This window comes from Condylura cristata, unplaced genomic scaffold (genome assembly GCF_000260355.1).
Source record: "Condylura cristata isolate star-nosed mole 26May11 unplaced genomic scaffold, ConCri1.0 scaffold00023, whole genome shotgun sequence".
NCBI lineage: Eukaryota > Metazoa > Chordata > Mammalia > Eulipotyphla > Talpidae > Condylura > Condylura cristata.
Window position 1 is genome coordinate 32,478,427 of NW_004567124.1, and position 9,815 is coordinate 32,488,241.

General features: G+C 38.8%; 1 protein-coding gene across 1 annotated transcript in view; it reads right to left on the reverse strand.

Moving 5' to 3' along the window:
• The window catches only part of AVEN (apoptosis, caspase activation inhibitor), a 165,980-nt gene that overhangs the window by 81,277 nt on the left and 74,888 nt on the right, over positions 1-9,815 (reverse strand). The gene's annotated exons all lie outside the window — the stretch shown is intronic.

The following is a 9,815-nucleotide window of genomic DNA, read 5'->3' on the forward strand; positions in this document are numbered from 1 at the left end:
CCACATGGCGTGACAGACCTCTCCTGACCCGCCCGCTGCTCCCCTCAGCAGTGTACTTCCTCGATCTACCTGTTCTGCTCCCACACTGTCTCTGGTGAATCCTCTCACCTTCTGCATCTCTGGCCTGTATCTCAGTTCTGTATGAATAAATAAATAAATCTTAAAAAAAAAAAAAAAAAGAGGAAAGCCTTGGGGGGAGGGGTGACAAATACCCTTCCAGTAAGGCAGCTCTCCAGAGAATCCATGAGGCAGGGATTAGCCTAGCACAGTAGGGACAGACTCATTAGCAATTAGATCAAGCAAAAGCTGTCCAATCAAACAGAAATATGCAGCCCAATTGAACAGGAAAGCCACAGCTAAGATAGCTGTAAAGAAAATTATTAGTACCAATTCCAACATTTTATCCACCAAGCTAATTGAATTCAGTCTTGGGTAGTTTCTCATAATGGCAGCAGGGTCACCACTGAATGGTAATAATCCATGTTACTCTGTGGGGAGGGGGTCTTTCTGTATTCTGCAGTGTCGTTTCTGTCATAAATCCTAGAACTTCATCTCTAGTACAACCACAGGAGACATTTAGTCTATAAGAACTCTCCTTAATAACGGTATATTGGTGGTTGATGTTACCAGGGCAACAGCTTTACCTCCAAGGGAATCTGATAAAATTATTATTATGTGAAAAGCTGTTTTTCTCCAACCTCCGTGTCGTGTCTTAGGCCTTCATCACTTCTAGATTATTGCAAAAGCCTCCTACCTGCTTTCCCTTCCTCCAGTCTTGCATGCCTCAAACCCATCCTAGTTTACACTCAGCTAATCTTTTAAATCCCAAGATTTATCACATCATTCCCCATTTTAAAGCTTCCAGTGATTCATGAACCTTTCAGGGCCACTGATATGGCACAGGAAGCTCTTTACAATTTAATCCTGACGTGACACATTTTTTAAAATCATTATTTTAAAATAATCTCAGACTTATGCAAATGTCGCAAAACAGTATAAAGCATTTTTGATCCTTTTCATCCAAATTCACCACCTACTAACCCTAGGACACCACCTCAGTGAGAGCAGGAACTGCATTTTTTTTTTACTGTTTCTACATTTTTATTAATAATATAATAGTTTGTTTTTACATCATTTTGTGCCTTTTTCCATCTCAGTTGTAATCCTCATGGGCTTCCCATCATCAAATCACTTGTGTGTCATCACCATAGTCCAGTGCACTTCTCCCCCACCCCTTATTTCATCCATTCCCAACCCTACCCCCTGTTTTTACAATTTTTTTTGGCTTTTTTTATATTAGTTTATTTTTACATATTTTTGTGCATTTTTCCACCTCAGTTGCAATCCCCTTGGGTTTCCCATCACCAGATCACCCATGTGCAATCACCACAGTCCAGTGCATTTCCCTCCCCCCACTGTTTTTGATCCCATTCCCCACACCACCCCCATGCAATGTCTCTGGTATATGGCTGTTCATCATTATCATTATTTTCTCACTTGAGGAACTGCATATTTTATTTACAATATCTGGCATAGAATTGATAGTCAATAAATTTGCAGAAGAAATTAATGTGTGTGAGTGGAATAATTAATGAAGGGCCCCAAGTTTTGGCTAAATGGGGTGGAAGGAACACAAAGATTACTTCTACTCCCTCCTGAATTCTCACTTAAATAAGGGTTTAAGACCTTTCTTTGCAGCCATTATAGAAAACAGAATGGGGGATCCTCAAAAAACTAAAACTAGAGCTACCATATTATTAAGAAATTCCACTTCTGGATATTTACAGAAAGTTAAAAAAACAAAAAAAAAAGCACTCATGGGGGCAGATAACTGCTGTCCCATGCTCATTGTAGCATTATTTACAATAGCCAGAACATGAAAGCAACCTAAGTGTCCACCCTTGGATGAGTGAATGTATACAAAATCTGTATCATATACAAGTGATGCATATGCAAATATATGTGTATGTGTGTGTGATAAAATATTTAGTCACTGAAAAGAAATATTGCCATTTGTGCAATGTCAACAAAGTTGGGGGAAGGGGCACCCAGTACTTTAATTTCTTTGAAACTTAGAGGGAAAGCCCAATAATGCAACAGAAGTGAAAAATCACCATGAGAGACAGAAAAAGATGAAGAAAATAAAATTATCTGTAATATGTAGATGCATTTGGGGACTACATAATTCAGTACTGGAATCAAGAAGCTTAATTATTTAGCCTCCCTTAGGAACAATCATTTGGAACAAAAATGATAGTTATGCTATGTCTGTGATGGATGGAAAAATATTGTAATAACGTGGGTCTGCTAGGAAGAAAACATGAACAATTCCAAGTGTTATAAAGGATTTTATAAAACTTGTGAAACTATATATGTAAATATACTCAAGTACATATCAACATAACAGGCCACATGCTATTTCTAAAAATGTCCAGTACTTCTGAGAATATCAAATAATGTATCTTAACTGCCTCTGTCAGATACCCTAGCTGCTATACAAAATGATTTAAGGAATCAAGCATTTCTAAACTAATAATCTATTTTGTATATGTTAAATATAAACTGTATATGTTAAAGGTAAATATTTAAATGCCTAAAGGGTGTCAATATTTTTAAAATTCCATATAAAGATGATCAAAGGACCATACTTTTACATGGCACTTCTAGTATATTTTAATAACGATACTAAAAATTTAAGAAAAGAAAGCCACCCCTGTACTGGTGGATACAGACAGGAGTTGGAGACCCCAAGAACGCATCTAAAGGCCTATACGGTTTTTGAAGATTAATTGTCATAATTCAAAGCCACTCATTTTAACACATACTTATGACCTACTACAGGTCAAGTACCTTACAGAGAGCGCTCAAAAGTTGTAAGAGACACAGACACCAAATAAAACATCACAACCAGTGAGAACACAGGTTTCAAGGCAGACAGACCACACGAAGAAAGGACACACTGACCAGCTGTACTGAGCTTCCATGAAAGTTTTGGGAAGGAAATGAAAGCTGTGGAGAGTTTTTAAGGAGAAGGAAAAAAAATCAACTGGGGGTAAATCTGATAAAATGACAGCACATGGTGTGTTCTGGAAGGCGTGACAGTCTGCTATCACTAAAACAAGTGTGAACTCTTGAGAGGAGACAGGAGATTTGGGCTGAAGCTAGATCTTGTCAGATCTGGGGTGTGATAATCATACCTTCAGTACCAAAGCCCTTATAAAGGTCTCCATGTGGGAAAGAGGCAAATGTTTTGTAGCCTGGTGCCACCTGCGTCAGTAATTCCTAAAATAATTTCTTGGCGATTACTACCTTGACCATGTCAATTTCATACTTAAAGTCATTACCTCTTGAACCAAAAATTAAACAAAAACTAAATAAGCCCTCAGATTCTTTTACTAATTCCTGTTTTCCTCCTCGTAAGGCCTTATCTTCCATTATTTTCAAGTTCACACTCTCCCATTCTCAACAAGCCTGTGTCCTTGGAGGCAGGAGACATTTTGCCAAAATAGTGTGTGCTTGATCATAATGTGAAATAATTTCCTTACATACATACATACATACATGAAATAATTTCCTCGTCAATTTACTTCCATAGGCACAAACTCTCAAATGGAATCTGCACCCTGTTTCCAATGCACTGCCTCTATACAGTTTCTAATCCATTCTCATTGTGAATTCACTTCTCCGACACTGAATTTAACGGTGAACACTTACTGGGAATTATGCTACTGATTTCTCACTTACTGTATCTCTGGCCTGTGGTGAGCTTAACATTATTCTTTAAGATTCTGAGAAAATGAAGAACTACAAACAAAACAAAATGAACTACGGATTTATATGACCTAGTCCCTGCTAGCTCCTCTTTTGAACTACAGGCTTTGAACTATAGATTCCCCTTTTTCTTTCATCTTCAACTTTCTCCTTCGTGGCTTCCTCTCCTCAACTGAACAACAAACTCGCACACACTTAAGATATTTTAACATGCTACAACTCACACACATCCTTCCCTTGGACTTGTCTCTTCCTCTTACTATCTCTGCCTCTTTTTTTAAGATTTTATTTATTTATGCATACAAGAGCTTAGTGTAGGCAAGAGATGCGAAGGGTGAGAGGATTCACCAGAGACAGAGTGGGGGGCAGAACAGGCAGATGGACTGAAATATACTGCTGAGAGGAGCAGCAGGCAAGACAGGAGAGGTCTGTTGCGCAATATGAGTCACCTCCCTGGCTGGGGACAGAACTCACACTGTAGTGGCTAGTTCTCACTTACTTTCTATGTACCTGTATCAGGTGCAGGCTGCATCCACCGACTCCACTCCAAAGGCAAGAACCAGGTCTTGCTCCTCTTTTTACACACAAGCTCTCCAGCCTCCCCACACTTCTGAACACATCGTCCAAACAGAGTTGTTCAATACATGCCTTCTAGAATGAACAATAAATCAGCCGCCAAAAGTTAATACAAAAATACTAGCATTGTTAAGATACACATGTCTAATATTAGGATACTTCTACTTTATTTCTTAAAATTAATTTTCAAATACATAACCAAATAGTGAAACTTAGACTTTTTATAGTTCATTAGCATTAATACTTCAGCACCAGTTCACGAAATGCCACAGCTTTAAAAAGCTCTGAGATGCTCCTTTAGCCAAATGAGCCAGGTGACAAAAAGCCAAGCCCATTTCGTGCCAGATGACAAGCATCACTAGCCTCTATCAAAGGAACAGGAAAATCGTACTTGGCTACTCCCAACGATGAAGGATGAGGGAGCTACCCAATTAGTCACTCTACAACAAGCCATGCAAATAAATGAGGTAGGAAAAAACCCAAGATACAGGCTACTTCCCAAGTTCTAGGACAATGCCAATTAGTAAAGAACTGCATGCACAATAACTGTAAAAAGAAACTGGTTGGGAAAGACATCAACCTGAATAGAAAGTGGAATAGATTTCCAAGTAAAAATATCAAAACTCAGAAAGATGCTTCTATTATTCAGAGAAGTCACTCTCAACTCCATCTATTGACATAAAGCTGGATAAGACCAGTGCCAAGCTGTCAATTCCTAAGTAGTACCAAGCACAGTTCCCCATCTCCAGCAAGTAAGCCCAGCACTGGAGCTCAGAAATCCACTCCATTTCAATAGCAAGATCTCCAGGTCACCCAGGCAACAATAAAGAAAAGGTGTATTTTAGAACCAAATTCTGTCTGGCCTAATTTTACAAATAAAAGTCTGTGTCAAGGGGGCAGTATAGACAATAGTATCTCACAAAAGAGGGTGTGAGGAGGGATAACATCACCTGCTATTAGAAAAGTCAGTCAGATCCATTTCCCACATCAAAAAAGAAAAAAAATCATTCTAGGTTTGGGGTACAAATGAAGAAGATTCAGGGGCACAGATGGTGGGAGCTGGGAAAGCACAGGGGAGACAGCAATTTACCTTACAACCTAATCACAGAACTACCCCAAGGTTCATCCTGCTTTGCCTACCCATGTAGATGCTGCCTAGAATGGGGAACACCTGTAGTATTGGGTGACTAGAGGGAAATGAGTAATTAAGTCTCAATCACAGCCATTTCAGTATTTCTCCTCTTTCTGAGTCAGATATCAACACGCTCAATGACAAAAATTACAATGAATCTCTGGAGATAGGAAATTACATAAATGATGAAACAGCATTAAGTTAGCTCTGATTTAAAAAAAAAAAATGGCTCCCTAAACAGCATAAATGGAAAAGTAGAAATTAAGTATACATTAGGTTTTTGTGTTACAACTCAATTTTACATAATTTTCTGATATGATTGAACTGGATATGGAAACGAAACTGTCCAACTGAGTAAAATAGAAGAGACAATTTGTCTCCCAGTCAATAACTACATTTAAATGCCTAACATGGCACCATAGGAAGACAGCTTTATATACCTAAGAACACCCAGCTTGATGCCACGCAATCCACAAGGAGATGGGGGTGGGGGCAGGGAGAGAAATTTAACACAAAGATTACCATATCCAATTATTGATAAATAAGGTTTTCCATCTATTGCTACTCACCAAAATTCATGCTGAAGTTCTTGAGATAATACCTAAGTAATCAACAGTCTTCAATCATGAGCTTTTTCTACCTAGACAATTCCCCAAAAGGATCACCGTCGAGAGCATGTGTGTCCAAGAAACCACTGTGAATGAAAAAAGTCTGCTTTTCAGAATGGTGAAACAACTCAGTATTATCTTTTCCCTTCAGCAGCAGCATCTATAGTTTTGCCTGTCAAAAAACCCTCTAGAATCTATGCTGCTCAGCATTCAAAGAACGCTAAGTGTTTCTCTTTCCTTAAGTTTAGTGACTCAAAGGAACTACTGAAATATACTTGGGCATAGGATTAATTTTTTTAATCTAGAAAATTTGGGTGAAACAGAAAATGTAAATCAAATTAACTTTTGTGGCTTGAGCATATAATTACATTGTTAGAAGAATAAGCAGACAAGAATCACATTAAATATTTGGTGTCCCTATTTGACTCTAATACTTATAAAATCCAAAGGTGTGATCCACAATATAGAACATTTTAAGCCACATAACATCCCAAAAGGTATCTCAAAATCTAACCTTTTGCCTCCAATAACTCAACTAAATACGAGAGCAATAGCACCTCATTTTAAAGTGCATCATGAATCTGAGAATTCTGAGAACAAGCAATGAAGCAGAAAACAATAAAAGGTGGATAGTAAATATGGAAAGGGAATGAGAATTCAAAGTGAAAGCACAGTTCTGTGAAATCACACATTATTACTTGGTTTTTCAAAATCAAGCACTAGTAGTTTACCGTTCCCCCATCAGTAAATCATGTTACCTAGTGCTTAGCTACCAGAGAGACAGAAGGGCCACTTCAGGCCATTAGAAAGCACTGAGTGACTAGCAGAACTCATGATGAGAAAAGTAAAGAACAGCAATACACAACTGAAACCGCTGAGATGTAGTTCACTGACTGCATTTTGAAATACACAGTATTTCCCCAAAGTGAAACTTCAGATAATGGCAATTTAAAGAAATTTTTCAGTGAACTGTGCTACATTTTGGTTCATATAAAATTCTATTTTAATGCTTACATGGAAAATGCTGGCCATACTACAACCTTTTGTGGTGACTGACCAATCACTACAAAGTGATACTCTTGGGCTGTTTGCGGACAGGAATGCACACTGGTAGCTACTGGCCTGAACACGCCTAGTATCTGTGTCCTGCCTGGACACTAATTTCCCTCCAGTGACCCTACCTATTTCCTGTCAGTGTGCCTGTCCCTTCTTCCCCTGCTTGTTCCAATGTGTTGTCCCTACCTTTTACCTGCACCTCTCTCCCGCCTCCACCTGAACTCCCCCTTCACCAGCACCTACAGCAGCCCCACCTCGCAAGCATGGTGTCTCAAGCTTTCTTGAGACAGTTTGATAACTGAAAACATGCATTTCAGCCTAATTTCAATCTGCATTTCTCTTTATAAGTGGGCTAAGCATCATTTTCACATTTGAGAGCCGTTTTCATTTCATTTGTTATAAACAACCTGTTCTATTTTTAGTAGGTTTTTTAAACACATTATTGTATATTTATATGAAACTAATATATATACCTTTCTATATATTATTCATATAGGAAATTAATTCTGTATGAGTTATGTTCATCCCACAAACACCCTCCCACCCATATCACATTTCTCTTGGCTTTAGTTATGGTAGCTTCTGCCTTGAAGAAATGTTTCATTTTTATATTCTCAAACTGAACGATCATTTTTGGTTTCTGGACTTTGTGTGCTATTTACAAAGGCCTTCCTCATTCTGACATTAAATTTGTTCTAATACTGTCACTGTTTTGTTTTTTTTTTAAAGATTGGTTTTTATTTATTTATGCATACAAGAGCTGGGGTATAGGCCAGAGGTACAAGGTGAGCAGATTCACCAGAGACAGAGTGGGGAGCAGAACAGGTAGATTGATGGAGTACACTGCTGAGGGGAGCAGTGGGTGAGACAGGAGAGGTCTGCTGTGCCCTGTGGGTCAGCTCCCTGGCCGGATGGAACTGGTGCTGCAGTGGCTGCCAACAGATTCATAGTGTGGGGACTTAATCCCCTGAACCACCAGGGAGGCCCTATCATGGTTTTTATTATTTCACATTAAAATGTTTGCTACATGTAGACGTTACACTGTTATATAGTATGAGGTTTATATCTCATTTTCCTCCCAGGTGGTAACCCCACCTGGACAAGCACCACTGGTTGACTGCTGCCCCCGTTTCTCAATGCTAGGAAGTTACCTTGCTTTTGTTTTTTTCCTTGTGTTCTATTTCCCTGGTGCTCGGCATTTCTGGAAAATAACAGCCAGATAAACTAAAATTAAGAAGTTTTTCAAGTGAAGACACTGCCTTACACTTTAAGTACAAGAATTGATCTGTGAGACCCTCGAGGCTGGTGAGACACATGTACTCTCTTATGTGACTAGCATGCTAAGCTGATAAAAAAAAAAAGTTCTTTTAATGAATAGTTACGTATATATTAAGGCATAGATTTACATTTTCTTAGGGTTTAAAGAGGAGTTTTATCATTATTGTCCCAAAGGGTAAACTTGCCAAGCTTCCCTGGACACCCTAATCCTTTCTTCTTTGACAAAAGCCCGTTAGTCTAATCAACTCCTAACTCTAAGCAACCTCATTAAACCACAATTCCACCAATTACATCGAGCACTAGGGAAAACGTTCTGAAGACTCCTTAGAAAATGAAACATATCTACCCTATGATCCAATATTTCAAACTCCTAATTGTTTGGCCAAGAGAAATAAAAATATATGGTCACAGACTTGTATATAAATGCTCATAGAAGTTGTAGTATAATATCCCAACTTTGGAATTTAAAAAAGTGTTGATGAACTGGAAAAATAATGAACAAATGTCTCTATATTCCTATGACAGAATGCTAGTCAGCAACGAAACTGCATGTAACAACATGAGTGACTCTCCCAATCATTATATTGTGGGGGGGAAAAGTTAGCTATAAAAGCATACAGTGTAATTCCATGTGTATGCCCTCCAAGAACAGGCAACTTAACATGGTGACAGAAATTAACCCAGGTTAGGGGAGTCTTTCTGGAGTGATGGTAATAATTAATCAGCAATTTTCAAAACACTGCCATTAAATAAGGAGTACCTAGGAATTGTTTTAAAAAATAAAAAAGTAAAGTCTCAAACTGCAGCCCAGACCTACTGAAGTGAACAGTCTGGAGAAGGGAGTAGAAATCTATATTTTAAAATCTAGAAGTTGGGTGTTAATTGCACACTACAAGTCAATGACCTCTACTGTACCATGTTTGAGGCACCAATTGCACTTGCTAATGCCCAAACTGTTTACTTAGGATCTGAGCATTTTATCTGGAAATTATACCTCGATTTCTTTTAAAGTCTTTGTTACCCAAATCTATCTCTTCCTCCTGCTTTCCTTTCCTTGATAAATGATGTATTAATCCAGTTAGCAGTTTGAATGAGGAAAGACTTCCTCTTCTACTACATTTAAGATTTATTTATTCATGCACCCAAGAACTTGTGTACAGGCCAGAGGCATGGGCGGTGAGAGGATTCACCAGAGACAGAGTGGGAAGCAAAACAGGTGGGTTGGCAGAAATACACTGCTCAGGGGAGCAGTAGGTGAGACAGAAGAGGTCTGCTGCACGATGTGGGTCACCTCCCTGGCCAGGGAGCCACCTCCTACTGCAATGGCTTCTCATACCTTCACAGTGCTGTGACTTAACCCCTGGCTCCACTAGGGAAAGCCTTCTACAACTCTT